Below are 19,933 nucleotides of genomic sequence, written 5' to 3'. Positions count from 1 at the left end.
GCTCTTCTAGCCTTCAACTGCTTTAATTCTTCTTTTCAGCAAAAAGATGCTTCTAGTTTTCTCACCTACCATCAAAATCGTTGGAAAAAACCCACCTGTGCCTCTTCAGCCATTTCTTTCTCACCTCTAGTGGTGACAGAGCAGTTTTACTCCAATTGCATCAGCTCTCACCAGCTAAATTTTCAGCCCCTACACTTCAATGAAAAGACTCCATCCTCATCTTCCTTCTCAGACAATCCTCCTATTCTTGAAATAGGACACAGCACTCATACTCTTACTAACTTACTAATCTTACTACTCTTACTTACTTACTAATCTTTTCTTATTGTTCCCATCATGGATCTTCATTCTTCATCAACACCCTCTCCATTCTCACGTCTCTCTTTCCCCAGTATCTTGTCTCAGGGATCTCATCTGCAAAACAAGTTCAGCTCCCATCACTGCACTGACTACTCAGATCTGTGTCTCTGCTCAGGATCTGTCTCCTTATGTTCAAAGAACAGTCTCAGTCTGACATCTTTGTCAATGCTAAGTTGTCAGCTCACACTAAATGGGACTAAAACAGAGCTCATTTCTTCCCCCAGAGCCCTCCACAACTGCATTTATCACCATGGACCTGCCACATGTCTCTCCAACTCATAACCTGTACAGCATCTTTGACTTTGAACTCTTCTGAGGTCAAGGTGGAATCTTTCAGAGTTTCTAGCCACCTGCTCAGCTGACACCGGTCTAAACACTCCATTTTGTATCTTGGCCTTCATTACTGCAATGTCCTTTTTGCTCTGGACAGATGGTCAGTAACAGACCAGTAAGTATCGCAGTTCCTGGTAACCAAACTGCTCCAAGGGTGACATTAAGAAGAGGAAGACATCACATATGCAAGATCACTGCTTTCTTCCATGAATTGACTACAGATGTAGTACTCAACATATGCATGCCCAGAGCAAGCACTATTCATTATAGAGCATCGCCATCTAATCAACTTTATTGACTTAATACTGTTTTAACTTACTTGCTGCAAATAAACAAGACCTTCCTAACTCTGAAGGTGTAGCTCTCCAGTAGCTTAAGCAGATCGGAAGATGCAGAGCTTCTTGATTTCTTCGTAATAACACCAGCATGTCTGCCAGGTTACACAAAACTAGTGAAAAAGCTACATGTTTTCAGATAGTTCAGCCCTGGCCCAGCTCACAACCCCCAGGCACTGTGCTGTCACTGATACTCCTAAAAGTGGCAACAATATACTGCTCTGAAATCACCCCTGTGGAAGAAGCCTTTAGCTACCAAGCAGCAAAGTATAGGAAGATAAGGTCATTCAGAATTGATAGCAGACAAGTATTCATAACCACAAGAGTTTGCATCTAGTTAGTTAACCAAACTGCAGTTAACTATTTAGCTTTCAGTGAGTTTAAGAGCAGTCAATGTTACAGTTTTCACCAGAGTAACATGAAAGACTGCAGCATTGCACTGGTAAGTGAATTTAACTGCTATCTTTGAAATGGGGTACACCTTGATCAAAAAAACCTCTGGCCAGTTGCTGTCTACAGCACACTGATGGGAGTCCTCCTCACAGGTGTCCTCTCTGGGACATCTTTGGCCAGGACAGCTGAGACTCACCAAGTCACACGTGCTGGCAACTTAATCTGCACAGGAGACATAGCCTATGTGACTGGCTATCTCACAGGTCAAAGCCTGGATACTTCCCCTTGTCCACTACCACTAACTGCTTACAGTCAAAGCTATATCCTCAATTAAACACAATAATAAACAAATTATGGTCCACTCCTCAGAAACAAGTTACAAGGTTACACAGGGTTATAAAGATTCACTTATGCATGCCACAGTCATTTAAATGACACCAAGCATCCAAGCACTCATCCCAGAGACTCTTGCCCCCATCCATGTTACAGCATTGATCTCATCAGACTTTTCAAATCGACATTGTAGTACCTTCTCCTAAACACCGTCCCTCACACTTGGGAGGATCTGCTCAAAAACTGCAAATTTATTTCACTTCCTTCAAGCCCTCTTAAGAGCCTCCAAAACACTTAGTAACAGCATCTGTATAAATCCAACAGTGCCTAAGCTGCCAGTGCTTGGAGATCAATGCCTACTAAAGCTGAAGTGTTTTTTTCCTACTTTTACTTGTATCCCTGGGTTGCTTACACTTGTTTCATACTGGTTTAAAAAGAAAAATCTTTGGGGCAAGAATTGTTTTTATTCTACATTTTTGTATACAGAAATATGGCCCCCACTCTACTAGGCAAAGGTTGAAAATTTGGTTTGGTGCACATCACAAGGAAATCCTTCCTTGCACTGAAGGTTTACACTAATTAACACACAGCTAATTAAAATTTCGTTGTAGACCATAGTCTCCACTGAGATCTTGGATCCAATGAAAAAGTTCTGTTAATTAAGGCTATGAACACACCAAAATAAACTCAATTCCCCTGGATCCAACTCAGCTTGATCACTAGGAGTCCTAACAAACCAAGAATGCAAACAACTCACACTGTAATCACAGGCATCTTATTTCCACATGCACAAACACAGCCTAAGCAGAAACTTTTATCAGATCACTAAATACTGGATGCTTAAAGCTGCTACAGTTCCCATCCTACACTGGGAAAAGTGTTACACTCCCTTCTTCTTGAAATGGCTAGTCATCAGTTTATTAATACAAGTAACTTGCTTCCCTTATCTTAAAGACACCTGGTAACACAGTCATTTATACAATTTATAAATAAAGTCTCTTACAGATGAAAGATCAGGAAATAATCAAAACGTTTGATGAAAGAAAGATAAAAAGATTCAGACAGGCTGTTACAGGTAACAAGTTGATGACAGAGACGCAGATCAGGAAAATGGAAAGAAATGCATTAATACAACAGAGTCCAAGCAGTTCACATTTAAAGGTCTCGATAAAACGACAGAAAAGTCAGTGTACCGATTATGTTCACTATGATTTCCCCAGCAGCCCAGAAGTTTCATCAGAAAGGAGGATGTGGGATTTTCTAATGACTAGGGGTCATAAGTCACAAAAACAATATACACTTGTGAACCGGTGCTTTCATTAAGAAATAATCTTTGCTTTCATTAAGAAATACTCTTACTTAATGTCAAGTGTGTTGTAAAACATCAAAGTCTACTGTTGACATCACTCTCAACTACAGTTGCATGATACCCAGTTCTTTCTCCCACAAAGCACAGTTTCCCCATGCAATCAGCATGAAACAACAGCAGCAAGACCCCTACAAAACATTTCAGAAAACCAGCACAAAGTTTAGTCCTCTTGCAGGGGTGCAGTTATAGTCCCCTACTGCAATTATAGGCACTTACGTCCCCATAGGCCATCATTTGTTCACTGTAGATAAAACACCTGGTGGAGATATCCTAGCTTTCATGTCTTTATTAACAGACAGGGGTAGACATGCCCAAATCATTCCTCTGAAACTCCACAAGATCTGTTAAAGCATCCAGACGCTGGATCAAATTTCCACACAAAGAATTCATTGACATCATTTAGCCTTAACATGGAAGTGAAATCCATGCCAGCCATTCCACCCAGGAGCAAACCATGCTATATTTTATAAGGACAACACACAAGTATTAAGGAGCCACATACGTCAGTGTAACAAAAAATAGAGTGTCTGACCATCTCCACACCAAAAATCCGTCATGCTGTTACCTGATCTGAAGTCTTATTAGGTGTATAGATATAAAAATGCATATATACATATATATTTCTACATATATGTTCTTGCATGTCATAGTGGTGGGTTGACCTTGGCTAGCCGCCAGATGCCCACCCAGCCGTTCTCTCACTATCCCTTCCCAAACAGGACAGGGGGAGAAAATAAGACAAAAATGCTCATGGGTAGAGATAAGGACAGGGAGATCACTTACCAGTCACTGTCCCAGGCAAAATGGACTTGACTGGGGGAAAATTAATTGAATTTATTGCCAATTAAAATAGAGTTGGATGGTGTGAAACAAAGGCAAAAACTGCAATACCTTTCTCTCACCCCTTTCTTCCCCCCAGCTCAACTTCATTCCTTCATTCCCAACTCCTCTACCTCCTCCCCACTCCCAGGCAGCCAGGGGGAGATGGAGAATTGTGGTTAGTATATAACAGCTCCTCGCTCCTCACACCTTTTCCTGCTCCAGCATGGGTTCTTCCCATGAGCTTGCAGTCCTTCAGGAGAACCTACTCCGGCCTGGGGTCATCCGTGGGCTGCAGTGCAGATATCTGCTCCAGCGTGGTCCTCTCCACGTGCTGCAGGGGAATACCTGCTCCACCATGGTCTCTCCCAAAACTTCCAGGGCCTGCAGGGGAATCTGCCCCAGCACCTGGAACACCTTCTCCCCTCCTCCTTCTCTCACCTTGGGGATTGCAGTGTTGTTCCTCACACTTTTTCTCCCCTCACTCCTCAGTGCCTGTATGGTGCTTTGTCCTTTCTTAAACATCATCGCAGAGGTGCCACCAGCTCAGCTGAAGGGCTCAGCTGTGCCCTGCGGTGGGGTCCAGTGGAGCTCGCTGGAACTGGCTGTGTCAGGCATGAGGCAGCCCCAGCCTCTCCTCACAGAGACTGTCCCTGCAGCCCCACCACCACCAAAACCTTGACATCTACACCCCATACATTTATATATAACACAAAGCAACATCAGCTACAGAAATGATGACTAGACAAAGTCACACCAACCAATCTTGACATCTAAGTTTCAAAGCAACTGAAACTAAATTCCACTGCCTCAAAGGAGGACAGAAGCATTTAGTTTCACTCTCAAATGCCAGTCACCAAAACAGCTTTTTGCTGCTGCCGCAACAGCTCCCCAGGTTGCTAATCTCGTCAAGTAATTCAGGCTGCTGAAGGAAAGAGCTTCCAGTCTTCAGTAGCACAGCCGGTCCTGCAGCACCCTACCAGCTCTACAAAACAGAGAGAAAAGCTGCTGACACCTAGCCCATGAACACCTACCACCTCCTGCCGCCTTGCTCCTGGGAATGTTCATCCCCCAAGCAGAGACAAGCTCAGAAGAGCATCTGCTAACACAACATTCATTTTCTTTGGCCTCTTTGCACATTCAGCTAAGCTCTGCCTGACTCATCGATGAGGGAAAAAAATAGCATCTTGTCACCCCAAGTGAAAGGAAAACAGTTTCATTGAGAAGCCTTAAGCAGGCTGTGACAAAGCTGTCAAAGCAGTCAATAGCATCCATGTATCTCAGCCCTGCATACCTCCGTGCACCTACTTTGACAGAACTTAAAGACAAGTCTTCAGAGTCACTAAGCTTTGGTACCACCGTCTGCTCCCACGCTATAGAGTCAGTTTCTCAACTGGTCTCCTCTACATGATGCAGAGCTACTCGTTGTTCTACCAAGGGGCAGGAGAAGAACCTATGCTGAGATTTACTTCCAAAGCCCATGCTTTTGACCAGAAACGAGGAACAAGCATGAGAAACAGCAAAGAACGTCTGAGCTCCCTTGACAGCCAGGCCACAGATTTCTTGTTTGATCCCAAGGAAATCTGTTAACTGGTGTATCACTCTCTCAACCTGGAAACCATAAAGTAAGCATTATAGCTGCACTGCTTCATGCTCCAATTACAGAGTCAGTTGTATGTCAGGTTTGGGCAGATGCTTATTTAGTCTCAAGGCCAGTAACATCTAGCCCTATTCTAGTAATTTTTCATTGGGGATCACAAAGCAATACTTCCCTGCCTATGCTGGACACCGGGACACCAGTCAGCAGCTCAGGTACTTTCCAAACCAGACATCATATTTTTCCATTCAACAGCCCTTAAGTGGTTTTCCTTCCATGACCACAGTAAGTTTACAAGTGTTCAAATTCAAGTAAACAGTTCTTGTTGACAAAGTCAAACCAAAACAGTGAAAAACCCGAAGGGGCAAGTTAAGTAAACCCATTCAAAGTGCAAAGGGTAACTGGAACAGCTGATGGCAGCTGTTCTACCTCTAATCTTGCAATACTAACATAGCCACTAACAAACACAGCAGACAATTACTCCTTGGGCACAAGGAAAGATTCCAGAAAATGGGAATTAAGATTAAAGAAGGGCTACACAGAACAAGAAGATAAAGAGTACATCTTAGAAGAGTCTCCTTGAAACACACCAAGTTTTTCCCACAAAAAAGGATATCATTAAGCTTGCTTAACTAAAGAACAGAGAGAAGCTGGGTACATATGCTCAACACGTGGCAGAGAGTGAAGAAAGCATCCCACCATCACAAACATTTCCTAGCATTACTAAAGCAATCCACTAAAACTGTCACAATGTCTACTAAAGAAATGAGAGTATTAAGGATCAGAAGTTGTAGACAAAAAACCCCAAACAACCACAACAACAAAAAACCCCAAGGTGTGGACAGCAGAGATGGACACACCACTGGCTGGAACAAAAGCTTCCCTCTAGGTCAGCACTGGTTATTAGTACTATTTCAAGTGAAACTGTGTTAAAAATACCAGTCACGTTGCCAACTGCTGATGGCATGCAGCATCTTTTTGACAAAATCTAGCTTTAGCAGCATGGAAACTACCAATTTCCAAAACAAACTAGGCAGCAGAATTTAGGATGTGGATACGCAAATTTCACAATACAGTGCAAAAAGCTACATATCAAACAGACATAAGAGGCTACCCTTTTTTCCCCTTTTACAATAATCAATCCACAAAGTTGCAACCAACTCAGTGACAAGAAATCTATATACACCAAAAAACACTTGCAGAAGACACACTTTGAACCATCCCAGGTATTAGTAGCATTTCAGTACCAGTCATTCCCACCTGTCATCATTCTTGACCCAGCATCATGTCCATCTCTTGCCAAGTATTGGTATTTCCACCAGCCTGAAAGGTGAACACTGAACGAGGTTTTTTCCTGCGTACAGAGGGACCCAATTAAAACTTGTTAAATAAAATCCCATCACTTAACAGAGCAAGGAGATAGACACAGCCGAAATTAAGTCATCCAAGTGATTACCCTCCTCAGCTAATAGGGTACTCAGTCACACGGCCAATCTGTTCTGGTGTGACTGGACTTACTTTCAGCAGTTCAAGCAAATCCAAAGCTCTCTGAGGACCAGATCCCTTACTGCTCCACCAACTGCTGAATGCCTGCAGCCAGCTCTAGCACCTTGCTCACAGCAATCTTACACTTACTTGCTAACCAAATTTGCTAACTTACTTGCTGAGCAAACTCATAACTAGCTATAACCTGCAGTGGCGCAGCCACAAAACCAAAAGAAAAAGCCCATGCTACGTATTTCAAAGCATTGTTTCACAAGAATTTGTCAGTGGTGGTGCCAATTTAAATAGCTCCCATGCCCACTTATAACACAACGTGACAAATCTGACCAGGAACTAATCCATGTTCAAAACAGCCCTTTTTCCATTGTTCTCTTTTAAACCAGACCAACACCCTAACCAGTCCACTGTGCACCATATTTGTACAACAGCTGAGCAAGGTTAGGAAGCACTGAGTAGGAGCTGCTTCTGCTGGCTCTTCCCAGGAACACTTCTCTTTTGCGAAGCGTTTATGGCCTCCCTTGTAGCATACTCTACAACACTTCCCCAGTTTACACATATGAGGTCATTTCTAGAGCCATCCCTTTGATTAGAGCAGCACCTTCATCCACACCTGTGCTGACTTCGTCGAGCAGCAGGGTATGCAGCACCTCCATGTAGCCATCATCTCAACACTTTCCTCACTGAAAAGTAAAGCAATCCTGTAAGACCTCTATCAGAAAACTTCAAGACATAGTAACCAGTCAGATTTTAAAAATCCTGCTGCACATACGGCTTTATAGAATTTATTACCAAGAGGGAGCCTTGTTCACCATCTTTTACTTGCACGCATTACAAAAACAACTTACTGAAAAGCATAACAGATGGCTAGCAGCCAACTGAAGATAAACACCTCCGGCACTGGCCATTTCGCCTACCTGGAGTTCACCTGCCCTGACTTACCTCCACCTCGTGAAGTGAAAGTGCTTAGGAAAGTGCCACCAGCCACCACCCACACAACTGCAGCACTGCCCAGAGTTTAACCCTCCCTTAAGGATCAGAACCTCAATCTGATTTTAAACACTGAAGGTAGGGTGTAACCAATGTTTCATGGCAAGCTCCCTTAATGCCCCTTAACATCATGCGTGTAAAGCATCAGCAAATGTACCGCAAAGCATCTTTTTCCGCAGGGTTGGAGGTAAGAGAGTTCATGAGAACAACGAGCCTTCCTGTTTTCTTTATGCACTTTAAGCCAAAACCCAGCAGCAGCACCAACTGGAAAGTGCCAACTCAACAGCTAAACAAAAATGCAGGAGCTGAAAGGCACAGTAGCAAAAGGGAACAATATACAAGGGTTGTGGGCTAACCCCGGTGGGCAGCTTAGCTGCAACCCACCCACTCGCTCACTCCTCCCAGCGGGACGGGTGGGAGAATCGGAAGGGTAAAAGTGAGAAAACTCATGGGTTGAGATAAAGACAGTTTAATAGGTAAAGCAAAAGCTTTCATTCACTGCTGCCCATCGGCAGGCAGGTGTTCAGCCATCTCCAGGAAAGCAGGGTTCCATCAGGTGTACAGTGACTTGGGAAGACAAATGCCATAACTCCGAACAGCCTCCCTCCCTCCTTCTTCCCCCCCAGCTTTTATTGCTGAGCACAACGTTCTGTGGTCTGGGATGTCCCTCTGCTCAGTTGGGGTCAGCTGTCCCGGCTGTGTCCCCTCCCAAGTCCTTGTGCACCCCCAGCCTCCTCGCTGGTGGGGCAGGGTGAGAAGCAGAAAAGGCCTTGGCGCTGTGTAAGCCAATGTAAAAAGAGTAACCAATGTAAAACATCGGTGTGTTATCAAGGCTGTTGTCATCACAAATCCAAAACATAGCCCCGTATAAGCTACTATGAAGAAAATTAACTCCATCCCAGCCAAAAAGAGTACCAATACAGTTACTTGATATAAACATCAATTAAAAAAAAAAACAACTGGCTTATTCAGGACAAGTAACAAAATGATCCTGACACTTTATAAGTTAAAAGAGATTGGGAAAAAAGAAATAATAATCAGTGCAACTAGAGGAAATCACCCAGCTGAAGGGTCATCTTTCAACCAGCTCAGACAGCAAACAATACTGATGTTGCTTGCCCCTGCCTCAACATGCATACCCACAGCATTTGTGCTATGGGTACAGCTTACTGCTAAACCCTAGTCTGAGTAAACACTTGCTCTTCTAAGTAACTGTTGTTTCGAGATAAGAGTAAATCACTGAAGTTAGACTCCTCCAAGCCTCTTTGCCAGCAGCAAACCCAGTTCAGAACTTCTTGTCCTCTCCCACCACAGCTTCCTCTTACACAAGACATTAGCATCCTCTCCATTGTGCTAATCACTACATGCGGGGTCACCCTAACCCAGATCAGCAAAGTAATGAAGATAAATAAACCACACAAAAAAAGGAAAGACACAAACCGTACGGATGTAAATGTTTTCATACCCAGAGGTTCCAGCTTTCTGATGTATTCCTAGGATATCCTGAGTTAGCATTCAATAGTTTAAAAAAAAATTTTCTTTTTTTTGCATACAAGACTGTTTACTTTGTTAATTTATCAGTTAATTACATGTAGGTGGTAGAAAGAGCCGTGTATGCCATACATGATCAAACCACATCACATCATATCACACTCAGAGAACTTCCACTATGAGTGCTAATAATAAGCTTTAGATAGATGACTTCATGATGACCTATATAGCACCTCTCTAGCAAAATAATAATTCTTTAGAAACTATTCAGATTTAATTCTTTCAAGTCAAACAGTACAAGACATCTGCCTTGTAAAACTAGGTTTCATTTCTTTGGTCTTCCATCGAGACTGACGTACCCTGTACGGTACACAGGACATTCACCATCTACTATTATCAGTCAGGATAAGATAAGTCCACAGACAGACAGTGGAATTGCTGCTTAACACAATCAATTGCAATTCAGATAACAAGCAAAAGAGCCATGCACATCATTATTTACATAGAGGTAGAGGACTGTTGGGTGTCTGGCGTCATGAAGAACCCAGCAATTTTACAAGGTGGCACTAAACCACATTTTATCACCAAAATGTTAAGCTACAGTCTTTTCAACATATTCAAGAACTTCTTGCTGCTGCAAGCAAGGTGACCTGAGCAGCAGTCCCACCCTCAACCCAACCAGCAGAGAGAAGAGTTTATCCACCTTCTCACCTTTTCCCTTTGCAGAACCCGCTTAGCGCTGCAGGCAAGGAAGTCTTCCTACCTGCAGCATTAGTGGGCTCAGCTTAAAAGAACTAACAGCTTCTGACGGGGTGAATACAGCAATTCTGACTAAAGCTGGCACAAACACGAAGTGAGCATTGCAACCCTGACTTACACTGTTATTTTCAGGAAACGTTTCAAGCAGCAACTGAAATGTGCGGGTGAGCTCAAAGCAGTAATAGGCACTTGAGCCATTTAACATCTCAGTACTCCTCTGCTTGTTACTGACCTGTGTGTATGTGCACGTGTGCACATATATGTGATGTGTATAAAAGGGGCAGTAGGAGAAAGGAAAAAAAAAAAAAAGATCAGGCTTTGTTGGCACCAAAAAGAATAGTAGAAATATCAGTAATATTCTTTCCGGTAATGTCTAGACATTCTTTGAGACTTTCAGAAGCAATCAGGCACCACCTTCATGTTAAACACACAATATCACTTTAAGTGATACTTACATGGCTTACAAATTCAGGATTGCAAAATAATCCATTTTCTTGATACTCTTGGCTAGTTGTTCAAGGCTCACTCACCCATACAAGAGATTATACCTAGATTAACTACTCATGCCACAAACGTCCACAGGATCACAAACAGTACATTTGACAAAGATCCTTTATTCTTACAAGTAAATGAAGCAATCGGGTTTTCAGATTACTGAGAGTAAACAAGCAAGATGAACTTCTAATGCACGCATGCAGGTGCACACAAGAAAATAAGCGTAAAACCCATTATCTGTACTGAGCCATGAAGCAACAGTGACCTGCATGGCTTGGCAAAGCGGACTGTGATGTTAAACCAGGCCCGTACAACACAGTCCTCTAAGTAATATTTCTGTCTCGCTGCAGGTTATTGGCCACAGGAAACAGGTCGGCCATCAAGTGTATGAAGCAGCAGAAGAGTAGCCACAAGCCACGGCAGCTGAGCTATGCAGCACATTACCCAGCCACACATCCCATCTGAGCAATTGAGCGGCAACAGCCCTCTGAAAATGCCACTTCTGCTCTTGCCCTTCTGCTTGGCAGTTTTTGATTTCTGAACCTCTCACTAGATGAAAATCCAGCACGAGGAAAGGGGATGGAAAGAGGGTCCTTGAAAAACAGCAGGAACTGGAATGACACATGCAAGCCAAAAGGCAGAGTATTTGTTACACAGTACTCCTTACAACCCCAACCTCCAGAGAAGGTAATCTTTTCCCTACCAATCACCAAGCTACTTTGCATATGCAGAAGAGATGAAGAGCCTGCACTCTGGTCACTTATTCCCGAGCAAAGATGTAAACCTTGTGCCAACTCCACACATGGACAAAAAAAATAAAAGTGCCTTTTCAAAGCAGACAGGAGGATTAAGGATGTGCAGTATAAGCACAGAGAGAAGAAGCCAACACGTGAATAACTTCTGATTTGGAGTTAGAAAAAAAAAAAACCAGTTGTAGGGATGGGAACAGAAACACAGTTCAACACAGATAAGATAGTGATTTTAACACCCATTTATTCCTTTAAATTGCAATCTCACTTTTTAGATAGTCTCCACCCTAGGGAGGGTCTCTTCCAAAAGAGTATCTTGTAGCTTTGCTTGGTTTTAAGATATTATATTTGCTTACATACCTTGGACTGTAGAATGATCTACTACTGCCAGCTACCCATAGCATTACTGCAGTTGCACCTTTTGTTGTGGTCAGGGGAAACACGCTTCCTTCTTCTCTTGTCTCCATATTTATTTTCAAAGAACTTAGTTTTACTGTAAGCTATGTATATATCATATCTACCTACTTAATTCTAAATATTAAGGCTGTCTCTGAAGATGTACAGCAAGCCTTAGCAATCTCTACTTACGTTTATTGCAAAATGCAGAAATCTTAAACAAATGCAAACAATGCTATTTGGAAATTAGAAGTTTTAAGTTTCTTACCACTTGGCACAATTCCTTATCAAACCTCTTTCCAGATGGACTTACAGTTTTACACAGTTTTCCAGACATATGAACCGAGAAGGCATCAGGCTTCTTTAATGATTCCTACTGAAATACTTTCCAAAGTTTTACCCACTAAGCAAGTGTTGCCAACCAAAAATATCTTCAGGTGCCATACCATCATTGTTCATACCTAGCCTAGTATCTACACACACTGAGCTACCTTGGGAAATGTGTATGATCTTTTCATTTCAGAATGATATGTGAAACGTAGAACTCTTTGCCCTGTAAGAATATAAGCCACAGTGAAACTAAGCATTACCCTTGCCATTTCTACCGCTCCATAGCCTTGTACTTATTCTCCATCTATAAGAGTCATAAGCACTTCACGTTGGCTGATGTAATTACTCCTCCACCTAAATACTTCACCACTGACCAAATCAAAGGTGTTTTCTAAGCCATTTACCACAACTCCAGCATCCCCATTTGCCGGCCACCTCCATGCCGCGCTGTGGCTTTCCTCAACAAAGACGACTCGTGTCCTCTGACTTAATAACCAACCAAGAAAAACTGGCAAGCGCTGCCACGGGGCCGCCACGCATCACGCCCGTGGCACCCATCACCGGGGCCTGGCCCCGCCAGCACCCAGGGACGCGCAGGGTGCACGGGCGGCGGGGCTTTGCCCCAGGCAGGCCCCGGTACGGCCCGCGGGGGAGGCACACCTCCCCTCCCTCCCGGGGACACGGCTCCTTGTCCCTCACGAACCCGGGCAGCACAGCGCGCCCCGGCACGCCGGGTGTCCCGCGTGGGCCAGGCCTGCCGCCGGCGCTCTGGGAGGGGAGCGAGCAGGCTCTCACAGCCGCGCGGGAAACGCACCCACGACGCCGGTCCGAGCCCCGCCAACTGAGGCGGAGGGGGCCGATTTCGAACCGGGTGGGCAGGGAACAGCAAAGCCGTACCCTGCCCGCGAAATCGCCCTCCGTTCCGGTAACCCGGCGACGACGATCGGGAACGGCCTTTACAGGGACGGACCGGCTGGACCCCGGGCGCGGGTCACCTCCCCGAGAGACCTCACCCCCACCCGCGCGGCACCCTCCGCGAGGGGCGCGGTACGGGCGGGGGAAGGGCGGCACCGCCTCCGCCTGCCTCACCCCCGAGGGCCCGGCGGCGCCTCCACGTGCCGGGCCGGCCCCTCTCTCCCGAGCCCGGATCGGCCCGGGCGGCCCCCGCCGGGCCCGACCCAGGGCGACGAGCCCAGCCCGCCGCCGCCTGCCGCGCCTCGGGTCGGGTCGGGTCGGGTCGGGTAGCTCCCCCCGACGCATCAAGATCCGCGCAGGCTACGAGCGCAGCCCTGCGGGGGCAAGCGGCGGCGGCCGGACCGCGCTCACTCACCGGCGGTCAGCGCAGCGGCGGCAGCCAGCAGCCACGCCGAGCAGGGGAGCCGCGCGGGAACGGCAGAGGCCGGGCGCCCCGCAGTACCTCCAGCCGCTGCCATCTTTCTGCCGCCACCTCCCCGCGCCCCCATTGTCCGCCCCCGGCCGCGGCCCCGCCCCCCTGCGCCCGGCAGCCCCCTTCCCTCGCCGGGATAGGGCCTCGCCGCTGTCACTCGCACACACCTCCCGCGTCCCCCTCGCCCCCGCCCCGGCGCTGCCCCGCTCCTCCCCGAGGATTGGCCAGGAGAGCGATCCGTCAAGCTCAGGCGCCTTATCCGGGCAGGGAACGCGCTGGCCCGCCCCCCGAGCTGGGCACGTCCCCCGGCGGGTGGTGGTGTGGGAGTGGCGTCACGGGCGCGGTGGGGGCGGGCCCGCGCCCGCCGGAGCTGCCCTCGGTTCAGTGAAGTCCGGAGAACGCGGGCGCAGAAGCGCGGCGGCAGCGGCGGCATCCCCGGCCCCGGCCCCGGCCCCGGCCCCGCTGGCAGGGGGGAAGCCTGGAAACGCCGGGTCTCGCCGCTGACAAACGCTTCGGCCTTTGCAGGCAGGAGGACGAGCCCGTGCCCCCGCGCCGCGGTGCGTACGGCCGCAGCCTGCCCGCGCTGCCGTCCGCCTGCCGTCACCTCGCCTGTACCCCGCGCACTGGCCTGCGTCCTTGCCGCCCTGCCTCCGTAGGGACGCAGCAAGGGAGCCCAAGTCAGCCCAGCGCCAAACGCCCTCGCCTCAGGCTCTGGTGCTGCCCCAGGGTAACACCTTCTGCGCGGAAAGCTTATCTGAGTACCTTCGGAGGCACGCTAACGATCTTCCTATTTTACATTTAAAAAATACTGAAAATAACCGACAGTCACGCAAATGGAGTTGTGCATTTGTTAGTCAGGATCCACACGAGAGCTGTGGGGCTGTTGCTGTTGCGGCCTACGAGGACCACAGCAGAATTCCGTGCGATCACAGCACAGCGCGGCGTCTCGGACACTCTCAACGACGTGCATCTCTTGCCGTGCATTACCAGGCCCGGTTTTCCAAGGAGACACGGCAGCGGGAGCAGTCCGCGGCACTCATTTAGCGCCCCGGCCTCTGCGCAGGCGTCGGCAAGCGAGTTGCCCCGGATGCACGTTACAGCGCCGGCTAACAAGTGCGCATCCCGAGCGCTCGTCCCAAGCCGCCGGGGAAGCGGGAGAGCAGTGCTGCAGGCTGCAGGCCCGGACGAGGGCGGGTTCCTCCCGCCTCCCCCCAGATCCTTCTTGTTCTTCCCTGTCAACTCAGAGAGCCTGTTTTGGCGTGCGTTGCCTGTCAGTACAGGCTCCTTCAGAAGCTCTCCTGCTACACGATCGTATAACCGCCTTTGCCTTTCACATGAAAATACCTGCTTGGAATTTCCCCCCGCTTACTGACTGGAGTCCCTGCTATTACAGACCCCCTGAGACCACACTTTCAGCCTTCCTTTTTTATCTCGTTTCACTCACTCTCTTTTGGGAACCTCTTTGCACGCATTTCTTCTTTTGCTAAGCTATGTATTTTAAAGAAGTTCCACAAGCTTAGTCATATCACAAGGCTACTGCTCACTGCAGCCGTGAGATTTCAGAAGCCTGCAGTGTACTCGGTTCACTCCTGCCTGGTGCTCCACAGATGCTGGTCCTCTCCCAGATGCACGTGCCACCAGTTTCTCTGCCACTCTCCGGCCACCTAATCACATCTGCAGATGAAAGAGGCCACAGGAAAGCGCCGCTGCTGTGTGCCACACAGAGGAGGGCCATGACGAAGCAAGCCCCTGCAAAAACACAGGCAGATTTTTTTTTTCCAGCTGTGATGCAAGACACCAGGTTACAGTTCTCATGGGATTTAAAATGCAACAGCATATGCATTCATTATTTACACCCTAGGGGGAAGCTCTGGAGCATGTTCCTCAGCTAACCGTTGTACATGTTTTCTAGAAACCCAGGCTACCAGAAATCCAGGGCAGCACCTGGGAATAAAGATCAACACAGGCAACTCTTTGTATCACAGGGAATTATTGCCTTGTTTGGTTGCCACCTCATTTAGTCCCTCTGACTTCCCTTGCAGGTGAGTCTTTAGCCAACTGATCAATATCCCGACTTTCCAAATGGAGCAGAAACTGATGCACAGTGATAAGCCCTTCATCCCAAGCCCTTTTGCCTCAATACTCCCTCAGAGCTCTTCCTTTCCATGGAAACTCCACCTGCCCTTACAGCTCTCCTCAGTGACTGGAAGTGCTCTACCAACATGGAAGCACCTCAATACCCAGAGTTCACTGTTTACCTTCAGGTCCTTCAGTACTGCACAGTTTAAAAATGTTCAATCCCCTGAACAGGCCAAGCTTCATCTTTCTAGGCACTATTTCAAGATAGCCAACCTAAAGTTTTTAAAAAAATACATCCTTTTTCTTGTTCTCAAATTAACTGTCCTTCACAGAGCTCACACATTTTCTTTTCATCTACGAAGAAGCCTGATACGGCCACATGTGCCCCTTGCCAGAGGATCCCTACAATCTCTCCCTTCCCTGACAGAGCTGAGATAACGTTGTCACAGGTACAGCCCTACGACTGCCCCGTTTGCTGTGTAGTAGTACTGCTGTTCAGTACAGAGAACGTGTGGGACTCTATCTGGGCTACTTACTGTAGACCATTTTTTATCCAGATAGTGATGATCAAATTATTGTCTTCTGCTATTTCCAGAGAGGAAGCAGGGTGCTGGAACAACTTAATTTGTCCTGAGGAACACGCATTGCATTTGTATGCTATGACATGTTACTATTAAGGTTATGACAAAAAGAACTGGCAATACTTCTCGGAGTAAGCTGTTAAATGCAGAGCCTACAAGCTGTACTACACAACTCCTTAACTCATCTCAGCACACAACTCCCTGATAAGCTAACCCAAATAAAGGTGTAGTTGCTGCCATCCTTTTTCCGTCTAGCTAAGCAACTCTACTCTCTGTCTAGTGATAATACTAGTATTTATCAAATTTCTTAGTAATGCAGCTCACTTAGCTGGCAACAAACTCATTTTTTCTGTCTGCATATGGAGAGGTGGGAAGTTACGTTTCTTCACGCAGAATCCATTCCCTGTAAGGTCAGACAAGCAGCAGTGACAGAGCAGGACTGCTCAGACAGTGGGGCAAGAGAGACCACAGCAGCCTCCCAGCAGGCAGGTTGCTGTCAAGTTGCCTAACTGGTTTCTGAGCTTTCTCACACGCAGTAAAATCAGCATTCAGTCCCACAAGAGAAGGAAAAATGCTTTTGCGTCTTTTTTGTTTCCGCTTATCAAAAAAGGAAGATCTAAAAAAGTGTGTGTCACTGGGGAGCAGGTTAAATAATTTTTTCATGGTTGCTGTTTATGCTAGAAATTCAGACCTTTGTTATCCTACTGTTTTGGAGAGCTCTCTAGTAGCTTGCCAGAGAGAGCAAGCAGGATTATGATGTCAAACAAAATAAGGGTAACATCTTCTAGGAAGAGAAGCAAATATATTCAGACTGATTTTACATGTTTAATGGTTTTGATTGTTTTCTATTTAGCCTGCATCTCTGTACCTCCTAGAGGAATTGTACAGTGGACACTGTTTAGTGTCAAGAGATACGTATTCCTGCAAAAAATACCCCACCCAACATGCTCATTTTGAAACAGTAAGAGAAGAACATGAGAGAGAAAGAAAAAACAGGCTCTATTTGTAAAAGAAAGTATTGAGTGTCTATTACAACATTACTTTTTCCTCTGCAAGTTGGAAGAAATTGGCAGATAGTGCTACATTTATGTTTACTCTGGTTAAATAGAAATGCAGTGGTTCTTTCAAAACTCAAGAGCTGGCAGCAGCACAGTAACTGCATACGGTACTTGAAGAGTTTGATAATTATTTTTCCATAATTTGATTAAGAAGAATGTCTCGGATCACCCATTATGCAAGGGTAAGTGTTCTGAGGAAACCCTATAATGGAAAAAGATGCTAATGATGAGCTATTCCAGAGCTGAACTGATGCTAAGGAACAACTCGAGCCACAAGTATTCTTGATAACCTTGATATATAAAAAAGCCCATAAAATGAAAGCAACTATTTTTCCCGTCTCTCTCTCCTACCTTCCCCCCACAGTTTCTTGGAATATAGGCAAAATTAGTTTAGCGACTGTTACTGTATGGAGACAAGAGCCAAGGTAACACTGACCTCTAGCCTCACCAGCATCAGTGTTGTAAGAAGACTGATATTTAAACAGGTCTGCATAAAATCATCACCTGTAAAGTAGGAAAGTAACATCACCACTGCTTCGCTGTAGTACAGTTTTAGATTATGGAAATGAACCATGAACTTCCCTTCTTTTGGTTGGGGTTTGTGGTTTGACTGCTGCAGTTAATGGCTAGACATATATGAAGCAGATTTTGCACGCAAGGATAGATAGGGTTGCCACAGTGACTGGAAGAAACCTGGAGAACAGCACGCACGGTAACAGTGCCTGTTAGCAATATGGAGCACTGCAAAAAAGCAGGACAGGCTGCTGAGATTTGTTTGAGCTGTTCCAACAAGGCCACTGCAGAAGAACAGTCCCCAAAAGCCGTGACCCGTCCTTGCTGGGCTGCTGGCCGCACCGGCGAGGCTACTGCACCAGCAGGGCGGGCGTTCAGGCGCCTGTGAGCGGTGGCTGCCCGGGGGGCACGGTTACCCCCCGCAGGCAGCCCCTGCCTGGGCAGGCACAGGCTGAGGTAAACCACAGGGGTCGCCGCCTCCCAGGCTGAGGCAGGAGGGACACTTCGGCCTCCACTGCCTGCGGGCTTGCTGCGACGCGTCAGATTACAGGCTGGCACCAGCCTGGGAGCGCCTGGCTGTCACGAAGCCTTGTTCACCACCTCACGTTTACGTAACGCTGTTTTCTGGGGGCTTCTCATTTGTCCCCATTACGACCTCGTAGGCACGGCTGTCGTAGAAGAGAGCGCTCAGGCCGGGCAAACGGTCCCCGCGCGTACCTGCAGCCTCCTTCTGCTCCAGCCGACGGCGCAGCCCGAGGCTGGCACCGCGTCCCGCTGCGGGCAGCCCCCCACGGCCGGGGCGGGGGCCGGGGCGGTCGGAGCCGGCCGCCAACGGCCGCCGGGCCGGGCCGGGCCGAGCCGCGCGGCAGCACCCGAGCCTTCCTCTGGAAGGGAGAAAAAGTGTTCCTCATGGCGGCTCGTTGGTCTAGGGGTATGATTCTCGCTTAGGGTGCGAGAGGTCCCGGGTTCAAATCCCGGACGAGCCCAATTTTTTTTTTTCCTTTTCTTTCTTTTCCTCTCTGCCCCCGACACCGCCCTGCTTCCCCGCCCCGCTCCCGACCCAGCGCCAGCGATGCGACCCGGTGTCCTCCGCCGCGCTCCTCAGGCAGACAGCGGCGGCTCCCACACGCCGCGAAGGGGCACGGACAGGACTTACAATGAGAGGCGTTCCTTTTTAATGCAAGGAATAAGCGCTAATAACTCACAAGGAAGGGGTCGTCCCTCTTGCCTTACGCCCCCTCTTCGCCTCGCACAGGGCGCCGCTACCCCGCATTTTCCCCGCAGGGCCCCTGCCTTCCCCCTCACCTTCCCTAAACCCCCGCGCACCCCCGACGAGACGGGGCTGCGGGGCGGCTCCTCCCCCTCCCCGAGGGCCCACGCGTGCCCCCCCCCCGGCGGCTCTACCTCCGCAAACCGCGGCCGTGCCCCCCGGAGCACCGCGGTAGCCTGCTGCTCCCCGCGGGACCAGCTGCGGCTCCTTCCCCCGAGCCCACCCTCCCGCCGCGGGCGGGCCGGCGGCGCCGAGGCGCAAAAAACGCGGGGGACGGGGGCACCGCGGCGGCAAAAGAGGAGGCGCCGGCGCACCGCCTTTGTCAGCGGGCTCGTCCGGGATTTGAACCCGGGACCTCTCGCACCCGAAGCGAGAATCATACCCCTAGACCAACGAGCCGCTCTCTCTCGCCTCCTCCCCAGCTCAGCACTTCACTCACTTCCCGCCTCCGCCCGCCCAGCGCCAGCCACCCACCGCCGGCGCCTTCGTGGGTCTGCCCTTCCCCCTCCCTCCCCCCCCCCCCGACTCCAAATGGTTCTGCCCACCGCTTCGGAAGACACCATTCCTCTCCCTAACTGCGGAGGCTGCTGCGATTTCCCCCTGCCCTCCCCCCCCCCCCCCCCCCCCGCCAGGGTAAGCCGTGGCATCGCCCTTCCCCCGACCCTACGGCTCCGCTTGGTAGAGACGATTCCGAGTCCCCGTGGAGGGGAGCCGCGGCCCCCGCGGCGCTCCCCCGCGCAGATACCTCTCCTGCGCTCTTCCGAGGGGCGGATGGAACGCCCCTCCCCCACCCCAC

At 48.5% G+C, this 19,933-nt stretch overlaps 2 non-coding genes across 2 annotated transcripts; one reads left to right on the top strand and one right to left on the bottom strand.

The window, feature by feature from the left end:
* Positions 1-18,781: 18,781 nt before the first annotated feature.
* TRNAP-AGG (transfer RNA proline (anticodon AGG)) lies at positions 18,782-18,853 on the top strand. The gene has a single exon. It is a non-coding gene; the product is annotated as a tRNA-Pro (tRNA).
* Positions 18,854-19,464: 611 nt separating this feature from the next.
* TRNAP-CGG (transfer RNA proline (anticodon CGG)) lies at positions 19,465-19,536 on the bottom strand. The gene has a single exon. It is a non-coding gene; the product is annotated as a tRNA-Pro (tRNA).
* Between the last annotated feature and the right edge of the window lie 397 nt (positions 19,537-19,933).

Source organism: Gymnogyps californianus, chromosome 1 (genome assembly GCF_018139145.2).
Source record: "Gymnogyps californianus isolate 813 chromosome 1, ASM1813914v2, whole genome shotgun sequence".
NCBI lineage: Eukaryota > Metazoa > Chordata > Aves > Accipitriformes > Cathartidae > Gymnogyps > Gymnogyps californianus.
The sequence above is the reverse complement of the archived record's forward strand: the minus strand, read 5'-3'. Positions and strand labels throughout refer to the sequence as shown.